Source organism: Oreochromis aureus, linkage group 3, assembly GCF_013358895.1.
Source record: "Oreochromis aureus strain Israel breed Guangdong linkage group 3, ZZ_aureus, whole genome shotgun sequence".
In the NCBI taxonomy this organism is placed as follows: domain Eukaryota; kingdom Metazoa; phylum Chordata; class Actinopteri; order Cichliformes; family Cichlidae; genus Oreochromis; species Oreochromis aureus.
The window spans coordinates 13,809,176-13,821,191 of record NC_052944.1 but is presented as its reverse complement, the minus strand read 5'-3'; positions in this window follow the sequence as shown (position 1 = coordinate 13,821,191).

Below are 12,016 nucleotides of genomic sequence, written 5' to 3'. Positions count from 1 at the left end.
CATTTACAAACTGACACTGCTGCACAGCATGCTGGGTAATCCTTGCTGGTCAGGTATGCGTGCTAAGGGCTGTGAGGCTCCGTGGCTGCAGAACACTGAAGAAGAGAAAAGAGAGATGGAGGATGAAGAAAAGAGGCGGAGATGAAGCAGAATTTTAGCTCCAGAGAGGAGCTGTGTCTGTGTGGGCGGGGCTCAGGCAGCTCCGCCCAAACAGTGACAGTGAAGCAGGTGAAGAGTAATAAATGAAGACAGTAGACAGGATTTCACAAGCTGATGTACAAACATGTAGAATGATGGTGGCAGCTACAGAAACAGGTCCATACAGACTAAAGCGTGTCTCCTTTGCATCTTCCATATTTGATACTGAGAGTTTCCAGAAAAGCAAACATAAAACACGCCTCCAAACATGTGACGAGTCAGACTGACATCATTTCTACAGAGAACAGTGTGAGCTCTCAGCAGGTCGCTTCAATAAGAAGGACAAACAGTGCAGCAGGAATGACTAAACCCACTAACAGTCTGATATCCCCGTGTTCCTGTTGTTCTACAGCATCATCATCATTAATGCTGCTCCACCACCATCACTGCAGCTGACCAATCAGCTTCTGTCACGTCATGTGACGCTCAGTGACTCAGACTGGAGAAATGCTCAATGGCTAACCTGAAGCTAACCTGAGAAACAGTCAAAGTACTGATGATTCCTACAAAGTGTGTGTGTTCAGTATGAGATGAGTGTGAATGAAACCAGTGAGGAGCGGGCCGTGGCTGCTCTCACACACGTTTGCTGCAGGGGCGGATCTACAGAAATGTTCTTAGGGGGCAAAATCAAAGCCATTATTGTTGACACATGCAGCTGTTACATCCTGTAATATGCATTAAATATGGTTCAAATACATTGAATGCATTAAATATACATGTTTCATATAAATATAGTCTACAACTGTATTTTCTTCAGCCCACATAATGAAACAGTTCAGTCAGATAAAGACAGAAGGTCTTTTCCACGTCCCTCTGCTCAGTGTTAAAGTGCTGATGATGTTCAAGCTCAGGCAGCAGGAGGGATTTCTAAGCATCCTTCACTGATCCACAACAAAGGTCCAGAGTTTGATCCCTCCTAGTAGGACAGGAAACATACTGATAAGAGTTTCAAAGTGTCTTTGTAAGCAGACATGATTGAAATGAGCCAGTCTGAGTTTGGTTCCTGCAGTTTGTGCATCATAAACAGAGCTGAAGCAGAGGCAGCGTGTGCCTGCAGGTGAATGTACACTGCTGTTATAAGAGCTGTGGAAACTCAGGTCAAAAGGACGTAAGTTCCAGGACAGTCACAGAGTTACAGCATCATTTGTGACCATAAAGACAAAAAGCTCATCCAAATCCTGGGATTAACAGTCAGTGTCCTGGTGGTGTCCAGTCAAACACGTCTCTGTGAAAGCTTCAATCCAACAGGCTCCAAAATCCTTCTGCTCATTTCATTGCCAGGTTCTTGATGCTCTTGTACCATCTCTCTGTCATCCTCCTTGCTCCCTCTTTGCACTCACAGTCTTTGTGCATCATTAACATTCACATGTGGAAAACCAAAGTTTCACTGAGCAGAAGATGATCATCAGTGACGCTGTCTTTAAAATACTCTTGTTAGAAATGTACAACTTTAATATGAAACATTCAGAGTTTTTTCTCTTGTTGTGTTTGTTTGAAGCTGCTTCCTGTTGGCTTCAGCTGTTTGGAGTTTCCATTTTCTAAACTTCTACATTCTGAACCTTCTTCAGGTCTGAACAGATGATGAAACACTGAATGATTTCAAGCTCACTTTGTCTAATAAACTTACATCTTTCATTCTTTATACAGATTGGAGCGTTGTAATTTGTCAGAGATCAGCTGTGATTATCTGGAAGCAGTGTTGAAGCTCAACCCTTCGTATCCCAGAGAGGTGGACCTGAGCGCCAACAAGCTGCAGGATTCAGGAGTGAAGCAGCTGTGTGTTCTTCTGGAGAATCCACAACATCAAATTGAAACTCTGAGGTCAGTCTCCATGTTTTAGTTGTGCTGACAATGTCGATCTGTGGAACTAACACGTTTATACAGGAAGTCTGGTTCAGGTCTTTGTAGACCTTCTAATCTCTGATTCTCTGAGTCTTACTCAGTAGATGATGCAGAGTTGTGAAGCCGATGTGGGTGAGGACACTCGCCCAGCTGTAACTACCTTGATGCCCAGGTGTCTTCCCTGCTTGTCCTGATACAAACAAACCTGAGATCTCATCAGTCACACCTGTTATGGCAGCTCTCCTCTAGATTGTAGTTCTTGTTAACCTGGGATGGTTTTAGAGGCCTGGACCACAGACTCCAAGGGAAGATATTACTGGGAAAGGCCAAAGCAACCTATTAGACCCATTAAACACTAACATAGATGAATACTCAGATTTAAACCTTTATTGTTTCACAAAGGATTAAAAAGGGACCGTCCACAGTTTAGACTGCAGCAGATTTTATTAAAGCAGTTTGACAGGAGCAAAGCAAAAATACAAAGAATAAGTGTTTCACATATTAATACGTATAATAATCAAAGAAAAGCAAAAGAATGAAAAAGTTGTCCAGAGCAGCAGGATGTCTGAGGTCTGCAGAAACACAAAAACACAGCAGCTAAAAATAGTTGTTGAAAGAAAACGAGGTGGGAGCTGCTGATTCCTGAGCTTTGACACTGGATTAGCTTCAATAGTTATTCCCATCACTGCTGTAGGAGCTACATTTAGTCACAGCTGATTGTCTTCTTTGACCAATCAGACTGACTACTGTTGTAAAAACAAGCAGACAAAGAACCAATGAGAGTGAAGAACAGGATAAAGAGCTCGTGTGATGGAGGCAAAGCAATAATCAGCAGACTGTAGCAGTTTATATCTGGATTAAAGTAGGAGCTCAGCGGAGCTCAGTCCCATATCTTTGGTTAGAAACAACATCAGTGATTTCCTGCTGCTCGAGATGATTCCAGCAGCTCTCATTACAGCAGCTGATGAGAGAAACAGCTGTGCACTGTTGGATCTCCAGATGTTCACGTGGCTGAAGTCTGTGAAGAAACTGTGGTCCACGTAGTTCACACGTGAGACCAAGATGGCGCCGGTGTGTATGGCTGGCCGTCTTCCTCCTCCCTGCTTTAGACTCCTTTTTTTCGACTTTTGCATAGTACTACTCATTCTTTTAACATTATGTTCATCTGGTGGCAACGCACTAATTACCTATGACCGGCAAATGCTTTTGGACCTTCATTTTTCTCAATCTCATGACTCGGACTCACGATGGACCTTGGGAGGCGCCAGCTTGATGCGCTCGGTCTCCTCCACCAACGTATCCTGCCTGCCTTTACCCACCCTGCGCAAGAAACGCTACAGGAAGCGGGGTAAACGGAGCGGCATTCGTGTCCACCTTAAGGCTTATTTTCGAGCTCAGGCTATGGCTGATCCATATGCTACCACGGACCTTCTACGTACCTCTTCCTGCTCCCGGCTTTCTGCTCGATCACTCAGCCGTCGGTGGATTTGCTTCGCTGGGCAGCAAGACTACCCCGCCCTCCCAGAGGCATGCCTACCTATTCGGACCTGGATATCGTCTTCCAGAGGTGGTGCGTGCTGCAACAATCTAAGTCATCTGCGCCGCGTTACGAGCAGAGACGCAACTATGACGCAGATGGCTCTACTGAATGCAAGGTCACTGGTGAATAAGACTTTTATTTTAAATGACTTCTTCCTCTCTTCGGGGCTTGACATCTTGTTCCTGACAGAGACATGGATTCGCCCTGATGACTCCTTCTCCTTCTCGGAGCTTCTCCCCCCTGACTGTTCCTTCTTTAGCTCACCAAGGCTTACGGGTAGAGGTGGTGGCTTAGCCTCAGTTTTTAAAAATATACATAAAGCTCGGCAGCTGCCTTCTCCTACCTATGGTAGCTTTGAAGTTCAATTAGTGGAACTGGTCAGTTCTTCTAAAACCTTGTGTGCCGTGGTTTATCGTCCCCCGAAGTATAATAAATTTTTTATTCATGATTTTACTGATCTGTTAGGATCTATTTTTGTTGATTATGACTGTGTTCTTATTACTGGTGATTTTAACATTCATATTTGCTGTAAGGATGACCTTTTAGCCACGGACTTTCTTACCTTAACTGACTCTTTTAACCTTGTTCAGTGGGTTAATGGGCCAACCCATTTCAAAGGCCATACCCTCGATTTGGTTTTCTCATATGGCTTGGATATTTGTATTAAGTGTATTGATAATGTTGGGATCTCTGATCACTTCCCAGTTATCTTTGACACTGATCTGTGTAAGATTGAACTGTTTTCTGAGAATCCCCGATGCCCTATGCGTATTATTAATTATGAATCTGTGACTAAATTTTCTGTGGCTTTCCTCAGCTCTGCCTCTACCACTAGCTTTGACTGCTCCAAACATCATACGGTTGACGACATTGCTGACTCTTTGCTATCCATGTGTTCTTCCATCCTTGATACTGTAGCACCGATCAAAATGAAATCTCCTAGAACTAATTCTCAACGTTGGTTTAATGATTCTACGCGTGCCCTGTGGCGTGTATGCCGCCAAGCTGAGAGGAAATGGAAGAAAGATAATCTCCAGGTATCCTTTGATACTTTGCGTTCTAGCCGCCTGGAGTTTCAAATTGCTGCTAAATGTGCTAAAGCAGCCGTTTTCTCTGATATTATTGTGACCAACGGCCATAACCCTCGATTGCTATTTAAAATCTTTAATTCAGTGGTTAATCCTTGCCCTGATATGCCGATGGTCCCATCCTCAGCTTTCTGTGAACAATTTCTAAAATACTTTACTGATAAAATTCTCTCTCTCAAATCCTCACTCCCCCCAGTGGTGTGCCCTGCTCTCACTGGAGAATGTGCTTCAACTCTTCATCAGTTTGAGCCAGTGTCACTCTGTTCACTTAAGCAAATTGTCAAGCAACTAAAAATGACTAGTTCTGCATATGAACCTCTTCCGCCTCGCATTGTGAAGGATGGCTTTGATGTAATTGGGCCCAGTATTCTGTTTTTAATGAACTTATCACTGTCTTCTGGCTGTGTTCCCTCTGTTTTTAAACATGCTATAGTGCAACCTGTTCTTAAAAAAAGGTGTCTTGATCATTGTGATTTCGTTAATTATAGGCCGATATCCAAACTTCCATTCCTCTCCAAAATCCTAGAGAAGATAGTTCTCTCGCAACTCCAGGCTTACCTGGATGCGCATGACATCTGTGATAAATTTCAATCTGGTTTTAAACCACGCCACAGCACTGAAACAGCTTTGCTGAGAGTCCTTAATGATCTTCTCTTAATTACTGATTCAGGGCATTCTGCTGTATTAGTCTTATTGGATTTGTCCTCATCCTTTGATATGGTTGACCATAATAATTTATTAACGAGGTTAGAATGCACTGTGGGCATTCGGGGTGAAGCCCTTAACTGGTTCAAATCATACCTTTTGAACAGGTCCTTCTCCGTTACCTTGGGTACTTATTCTTCCTCAGCTGCATCCTTATGCTGTGGTGTGCCCCAAGGCTCTGTGCTTGGCCCAATGTTATTCTCTTTATATATGCTCCCCCTAGGCTTAATCTTTGAAAAATATAACATTTCTTATCACCTCTGTCCTGCCTTTTATAACTTAAACTGGATATTATAGTTGTAAACTGCCCTAGAGCTCCCTCTAGTGGCTGCTTTGTAATATGGGTTTGGTTACTTTGGGAAGGGAAAAAATGAGAACGTGAAGAAGAAATCAAAGATGGCGGAAAGTGATGCCGTAATGTTATCGTTCTAAGCTGATACGGACCTTAAAATGTTGCTTTGGACAAGATATGTCTGTAAGTATGAGTGTCGATAAAATAATTATTATCTTTTGTTTTGTGTAAAAATGGTACGATAATTTGTACATTTGAAAGTTTTATCTTGTTAGCTTGCAGTAAGAGTGTAACAAGCTAGTTTATAATGTTAGTTAGCTAATACAATATTTTGTACTTTCAGTTTTATGATGGTCAAAGAGAAGGCAATGGTCAGAGGCCATTCTTCAATAAATCAGCGCAAAAAGGAAAATAAGTCTGGTTTTTGGAGCATCGTTATCTCGCTGTTTAGCTGGTGAAACTAAGAGACTCAGGGCGATATATTTGTATGCCGATGACATACAAATATATTTTCACTTACATGATGATGACATTGCTCCTTCGTTGCACTGCTTCCTTGAGTGCATGAAAGAAGTCAGAGAATGGCTTTCAGACAATTCCCTTATCCTGAATGAAAAGGAAACTGAGATTGTGGTGTTTGGCAACCATATCCCTAGGGGGCCTATTAGCTGATACCTTTGGTTCCTTTGCCACTTCTTTCTCTGACTCAGTTAGTGACCTAGGTGTCCTGCTGGATAGCTCTTTCAAATTTAACAAACAAGTATCTTCAGTAATCAAATCTAGTTTTTACCAACTGCGCCTTATTGCTAAGGCTAAGCACTATGTCCCTCATAAAGATCTTGTAAAGCTCATTCATGCTTTTGTGACTTCTAGATTGGATGACTGTAATTCTCTCTACTTTGGTCTTCACTCCGCTCTCCTTCACAGACTTCAGCTTGTCCAGAATGTTGCGGCTCTCCTCCTGACTGGCACTAGAAAGCATGCCTCTATCACCCCTGTTCTTATTGATTTGCATTGGTTACCCATAAAATATCGCATTGAATTTAAAATATTGTTGCTCACCTTTAAAATTTTAAATAATTTAGCCCCTCGTTATCTTGTCGATCTTCTTAGTCTATATGTCCCTGGGTGAGCCCTCAGGTCTTCAGCCCAATTACTCTTGGCTCAGCCTAGATCTAGACTTAAATCTAGGGGTGACCGTGTTTTTGCCCTGGTTGCACCGAATCTGTGGAATAACCTTCCTATCGCTATCCATGCGTCAGACTCCGTTTTATCTTTATCTTTTAAATCCCGTTTAAAAACTCATTTATTCAACATAGCTTTTCCATCTAGTTAGTGTCCCTGTTTTATATTTGGTTCTATTTCTTATTTATGTATTTTATTTTTTAGCTATATCTGTTCTTAGTAACTTTGTTCTTATATTCCCTTCTATTGCTGTATAATTAGTGCCCTTAACCTAATGACATATGTGGTACTTTGTTAATAGTCTTTTATTTATTGTCTTAATTTTCCTGTTTTTATTGTAAAGCACTTTGGTGTACCGTTGGTCTTTTAAACGTGCTATACAAATAAAGTTGTATTGTATTGTATTGGCCTCAGATTGGACCGAGCTCCCTGGATCACTGCAGCATCCTCAGCTGGTACATGGACGTCTCTGTTCCTCAGTCTTGGAGCCCCTGCAGGTCCGTCCACACCACCAGGGTCTTCTCACTCACCTTTCCTTTGTCCTCGTCCTTCATCGGCCGTCTTTGTTCCTGCGGTGTTGTTCCCACGATGCAGTGCTGATGTTCCCTCCTTGAATTCACTACAAATACGGTGCTGGTCTTTCTTGGGTGGAGCAGAGACAGATTGAAGTCTTTCAGTCTTTAGTGCAGACTTCCCTGACAGAGGCTGGACTCCATGGTCTGCTCAGGAGGCTTCTACATAGTGTGGAGGTGACTCCTGGACTTGAAGACAGGCTGCAGGTACATGTGTGATGAAGAGGACCTACAGCAGTGTGATGGAGCTGCAGGTCTGAAGGAAGTCCTGCTGTCCTGTCCCACCCTCATCTTTACTTCCTCTGTCTTCTCTGGACTTGTCCTCCTGTTTCAGAAACAGCACTGCTTCATGCCGAGGGTGGACGGGAGCGTTAGCTCTGATTCTTTTACCGTCCACCACAAGGAGACGCTGATGCTGACCTCCTGATACATCTGCATGTGTTCTGCTTCACTCTGCTCACCTCCACCAAAGACTTCACAAACATCTTCTTTCTTTGAGTCCAGTTTGTCCCACAAACACTTCCAAATCTCCTCCTCTGAGATTCTGCAGCTTCTTGCAGTGTGACTCAGCTGACTTCTGACAGACCACAGACTGGCACAGCATCCACATTTGTCTTCTTTCAAACAGGCTCTTGATGTTTCCTCCCACATCAGACTGGCCTCTCAGTCTCCTTTGTTCTCCAGCTCTGTAGCGCCAGCTGATGAAGCTTCAGTTTTCTATGTTGGTAACAGTAAACTACAGCCTCTGATGTCAGCTTGGTAACGAAACAGAGCTGCAGCACGTCTCTGCGGTGGTGCTACATCCAGCCTACAGACGGCCGTCTACATGTTGTAGTGGTTTACAGTCACCAGGGGGCGCTGTCCCAGCCATGTAGGCAGTGGGCTGCTCTGCTTGTGCTGTTGGTGAAGCTGAAGTGAAAGCGAGAGTTAAAACAATGAACAGTGTCCACTGAGCTTCTCATGCTCTTCTTCTTTGATCCTCCATGTTTGTGCTGAACGCTGCTGTCGCTCTCTTCCCTGTTCCCGCCCGCTTTCCAACCAGTCAGCATTGGAGCACGCACAGCGTCGTCCACACTGAGCTTTGTTGTGAGCGCGTGGACTCGTCTGCAGTACATTTGCAGTACAATAAGCAGCCCCAAGCAGCAGCTTCAAGCTCACCTCAAAGAAGTTTAACAGGAAGGACGACTCGTCCATCAGGCGTCCAGCTGTCCGTGACCGTGTCCACAGCAGAGTGTGACCGAGGCTTCATGCTAACACGCACACATGAAGCTAATACCACCACGAGCAGCTGCTCAGTGGATTTGGAGGACAAATGTCTGCAGCTTCTCACAGGCAGTATGCAGAATGTGGGTCGCCACAAAGACTGTGGAGAGCTCGTCCCACACTCTAAATCCACACTTGTCTGCACAAAACTTCTCACACATTCCCGTCACAAGTGTCTTCTAAGTGAAGCTACCAGGTTCAGGTCCAGCTTGTTTATCTGGAGCTGCAGTAGATGATCCATCCTCACAAAGCAACACAGACAGCAGATATGCAAACATACAACACAAGAAAAGGATTCTCTCTGCATGTCTGTGGCTGATGCTGCTGGAACGAAGCTGTTTGAAACCTTGTTGTTCTGCACTTTGGGACCAGAAGAGGAAACTGAAGCTCTGTGCAGAGGGTTCAATGGAAGCAGCCAAGCTCTGTAAGTGTCTGCTGTACAGGGATGCTGGTTCAGCTGTGGCTCAGTTTCACAGTGTGACTCAATAAAAGCAGCAGGAAATCAAAGCTTGATGCTTTCATCAGTGTGGAAATAAGAAAGTTTCCTGTGACAGACGCTGGAGCTCTTTCACTCTCAGCTTCACAGTTTCAGCTTCAAACTTCTTCCAACATGTTTCTAACACGGACACATTCCACCTTAATGGAGCTGATATCTTGTGCATCAGCACATTTTCTAAAGGCAGCGATCACATCTTTAGTTTTGGATCTTTAACTGAAGATTGTTTGTGTTTATAGCACATTAATTACAACAGCAGCGTTGACCAAAGTGCTGTACAAGAATCCAAAATAACTATTAAAATAACTGATAATATTAATAGCACACATCAAATATCAAATAACTCTCATACTGTATTAAAAGCCAGTGAATACAAATGTGTTTTAAGAGCAGATTTACAAAGACTGACAGCAGGAGCTGGGGCTGTTCGATAGAACGATGTATAAAAATAAATACAAAAAAAACAACTATTCAAGATTCATCTGGGAACACAATATACGAACGAAACAAATAAACAACATTTTCAGGGATTTCTATAAAGGTTGTATTCACCACAAATAAACCCATCTAAAAAGGAAATTGATCAGTTTTTAGACAACATAACTCTTCCAAAATTATTAGACACTCAAGCAATGGCACTGGATTCGCCACTGACATCAGGTGAACTCTAGGAAGCCCTGATAAGTATGCCCAATAATAAGGCTCCAGGTCCAGACGGCTTTCCTGCAGAATTCTACAAAGAATTCTGGACGATTCTAGCACCAGTTTTTTACAGAACGTTGTTGGAAATCAAAGAAAAGGGCAGACTTCCATCAAATATGAATTCTGCAAACATTAATCTCCTGCTAAAACCAGGCAAAGACCCTGTATATCCCTCAAGCTATCGTCCAATATCCCTTATAAATGTAGACCTTAAAATAATCTGCAAAGCTCTCTCAAAGAGACTAGAGAAAATAACCCTCCTCTTAATTCATCCTGACCAAACTGGTTTCATAAAAGGTAGGCACTCATCAACAAATACACGTAGATTACTTAATTTGATAGACTACTCATACAGTAAAAACCTTGAAACTACAATATTTTCTTTAGATGCAGAAAAAGCATTTGACAGAGTTAACTGGAAATTTCTATTTGCAACTTTACACAAATTTGGTTTTGGATCCTCTTTCATTAACTGGTTAAAAATATTATACAATTCCCCAACAGCTTGTGTCAGAACAAATGACCAGACATCCTCCAGCTTCTGTTTCCTGAGGGGCACCAGGCAGGGATGCCCACTTTCCCCTTCACTGTTTGCAATTTTTATTGAACCACTAGCAGCAGCAATTAGACAGAATTCAGTAATTAAGGGCATAAAATGCAAGAACGTGGAACATAAAATCAGCCTTTATGCAGATGATGTGTTACTTTTTCTCCAAAACTCACAAACCAATATCTCTGGGGTGATTGACTTGATAAACTCTTTTGCAAGAATATCAGATTACTCAATTAACTGGTCAAAATCTACAGTCCTTCCGATTAGTTGCTCCTTCCATAATTATTCTTCTACACCACTGCAATCGGGAAATATAAAATATTTAGGTATTAATGTTTCTGCCAAGCTTGCAGATCTAACTAAATTAAACCATATCCCACTTTTAAAGAAAGTAGAAGGTGATCTGGCTAGATGGAAATGTCTACCCATGTCACTCATGGGAAGGGTTGCCGCTATAAAAATGACGGTCTTACCAAAAATAAATTATTTATTCTCAATGATCCCAACTAAACCACCACAAGATTGGTTCAGATCTCTAGATTCACATATGTCCAAATTCTTTTGGAAAAATAAACCTCCACGTATAAGCTTAAAAACACTACAAAAGACCAAGGATAAAGGAGGATTAGAACTACCTAACTTTCAGCACTACTTCTTAGCCAACAGGCTTCAGTTTATCTCAGGATGGCTAAACATACCCTCTTAGATGAACCTTGGCTAGATGTAGAACAAGCACTTTGCAATAATCTAGAGATTTCAGATCTACTATTTATCAGCTCAAATATCCAATGACATGAATGCTTCAAAAGCGTCAGCATCAGCTCTTCTCTGACAGCATGGTGAGAGTTTCTAAAATTGACGGAGTCTTCATTAATCCCATGCAAATGTACACCTATCTGGAACAACCCTGACATATTACAAAACAATAATATGATAAACTTTTCAGATTGGAGTGGTAAAGGAATCAAATACTTAGAACATATATTAGAAGGAACAGAATTTATTCCATTTGACAGACTAGTTACACAATATGGGATCAACAAGAAAAGACTTTTAGAATATCAACAAATTAAATCCATAGTAAAAAAGAAATTGAAACCGGGTCAAGTTGAACTACAAACACCAACAAGTGTGGTACAATGTTTTACTCTTAAAACCCCCAAATTACTATCCAAAATATACAGAATGCTTTCTAAAACAGATGAATCAATATCACTTCCTATTGCAAAATGGGAAGCGGATTTATCAGTTAACTTAGACCAAAACTTCTGGTCTCAGATTTGCTTAAAAACCTTTCATCTAATTAGAAATCCCAGTCTTCAATTAATTCAATACAAAATACTACACAGAGTGCACTATACAGGTCATCGGATGTTCAAGATGGGCTTTACGTCTACTAGAGCTGGGCGATATAAGATTTTTTCATATCACGATATGTTTTTTTTTCATTTCAGGCGATAACGATATATATCACGATATAAGCCAAATAACTATATTTGTAAGATTTAAATGTGCCGTTGCTCACAAGTAAAATGTGAAATAATTAGCAGCTTGTTTTAATTAAAATATTTATTTCCCAT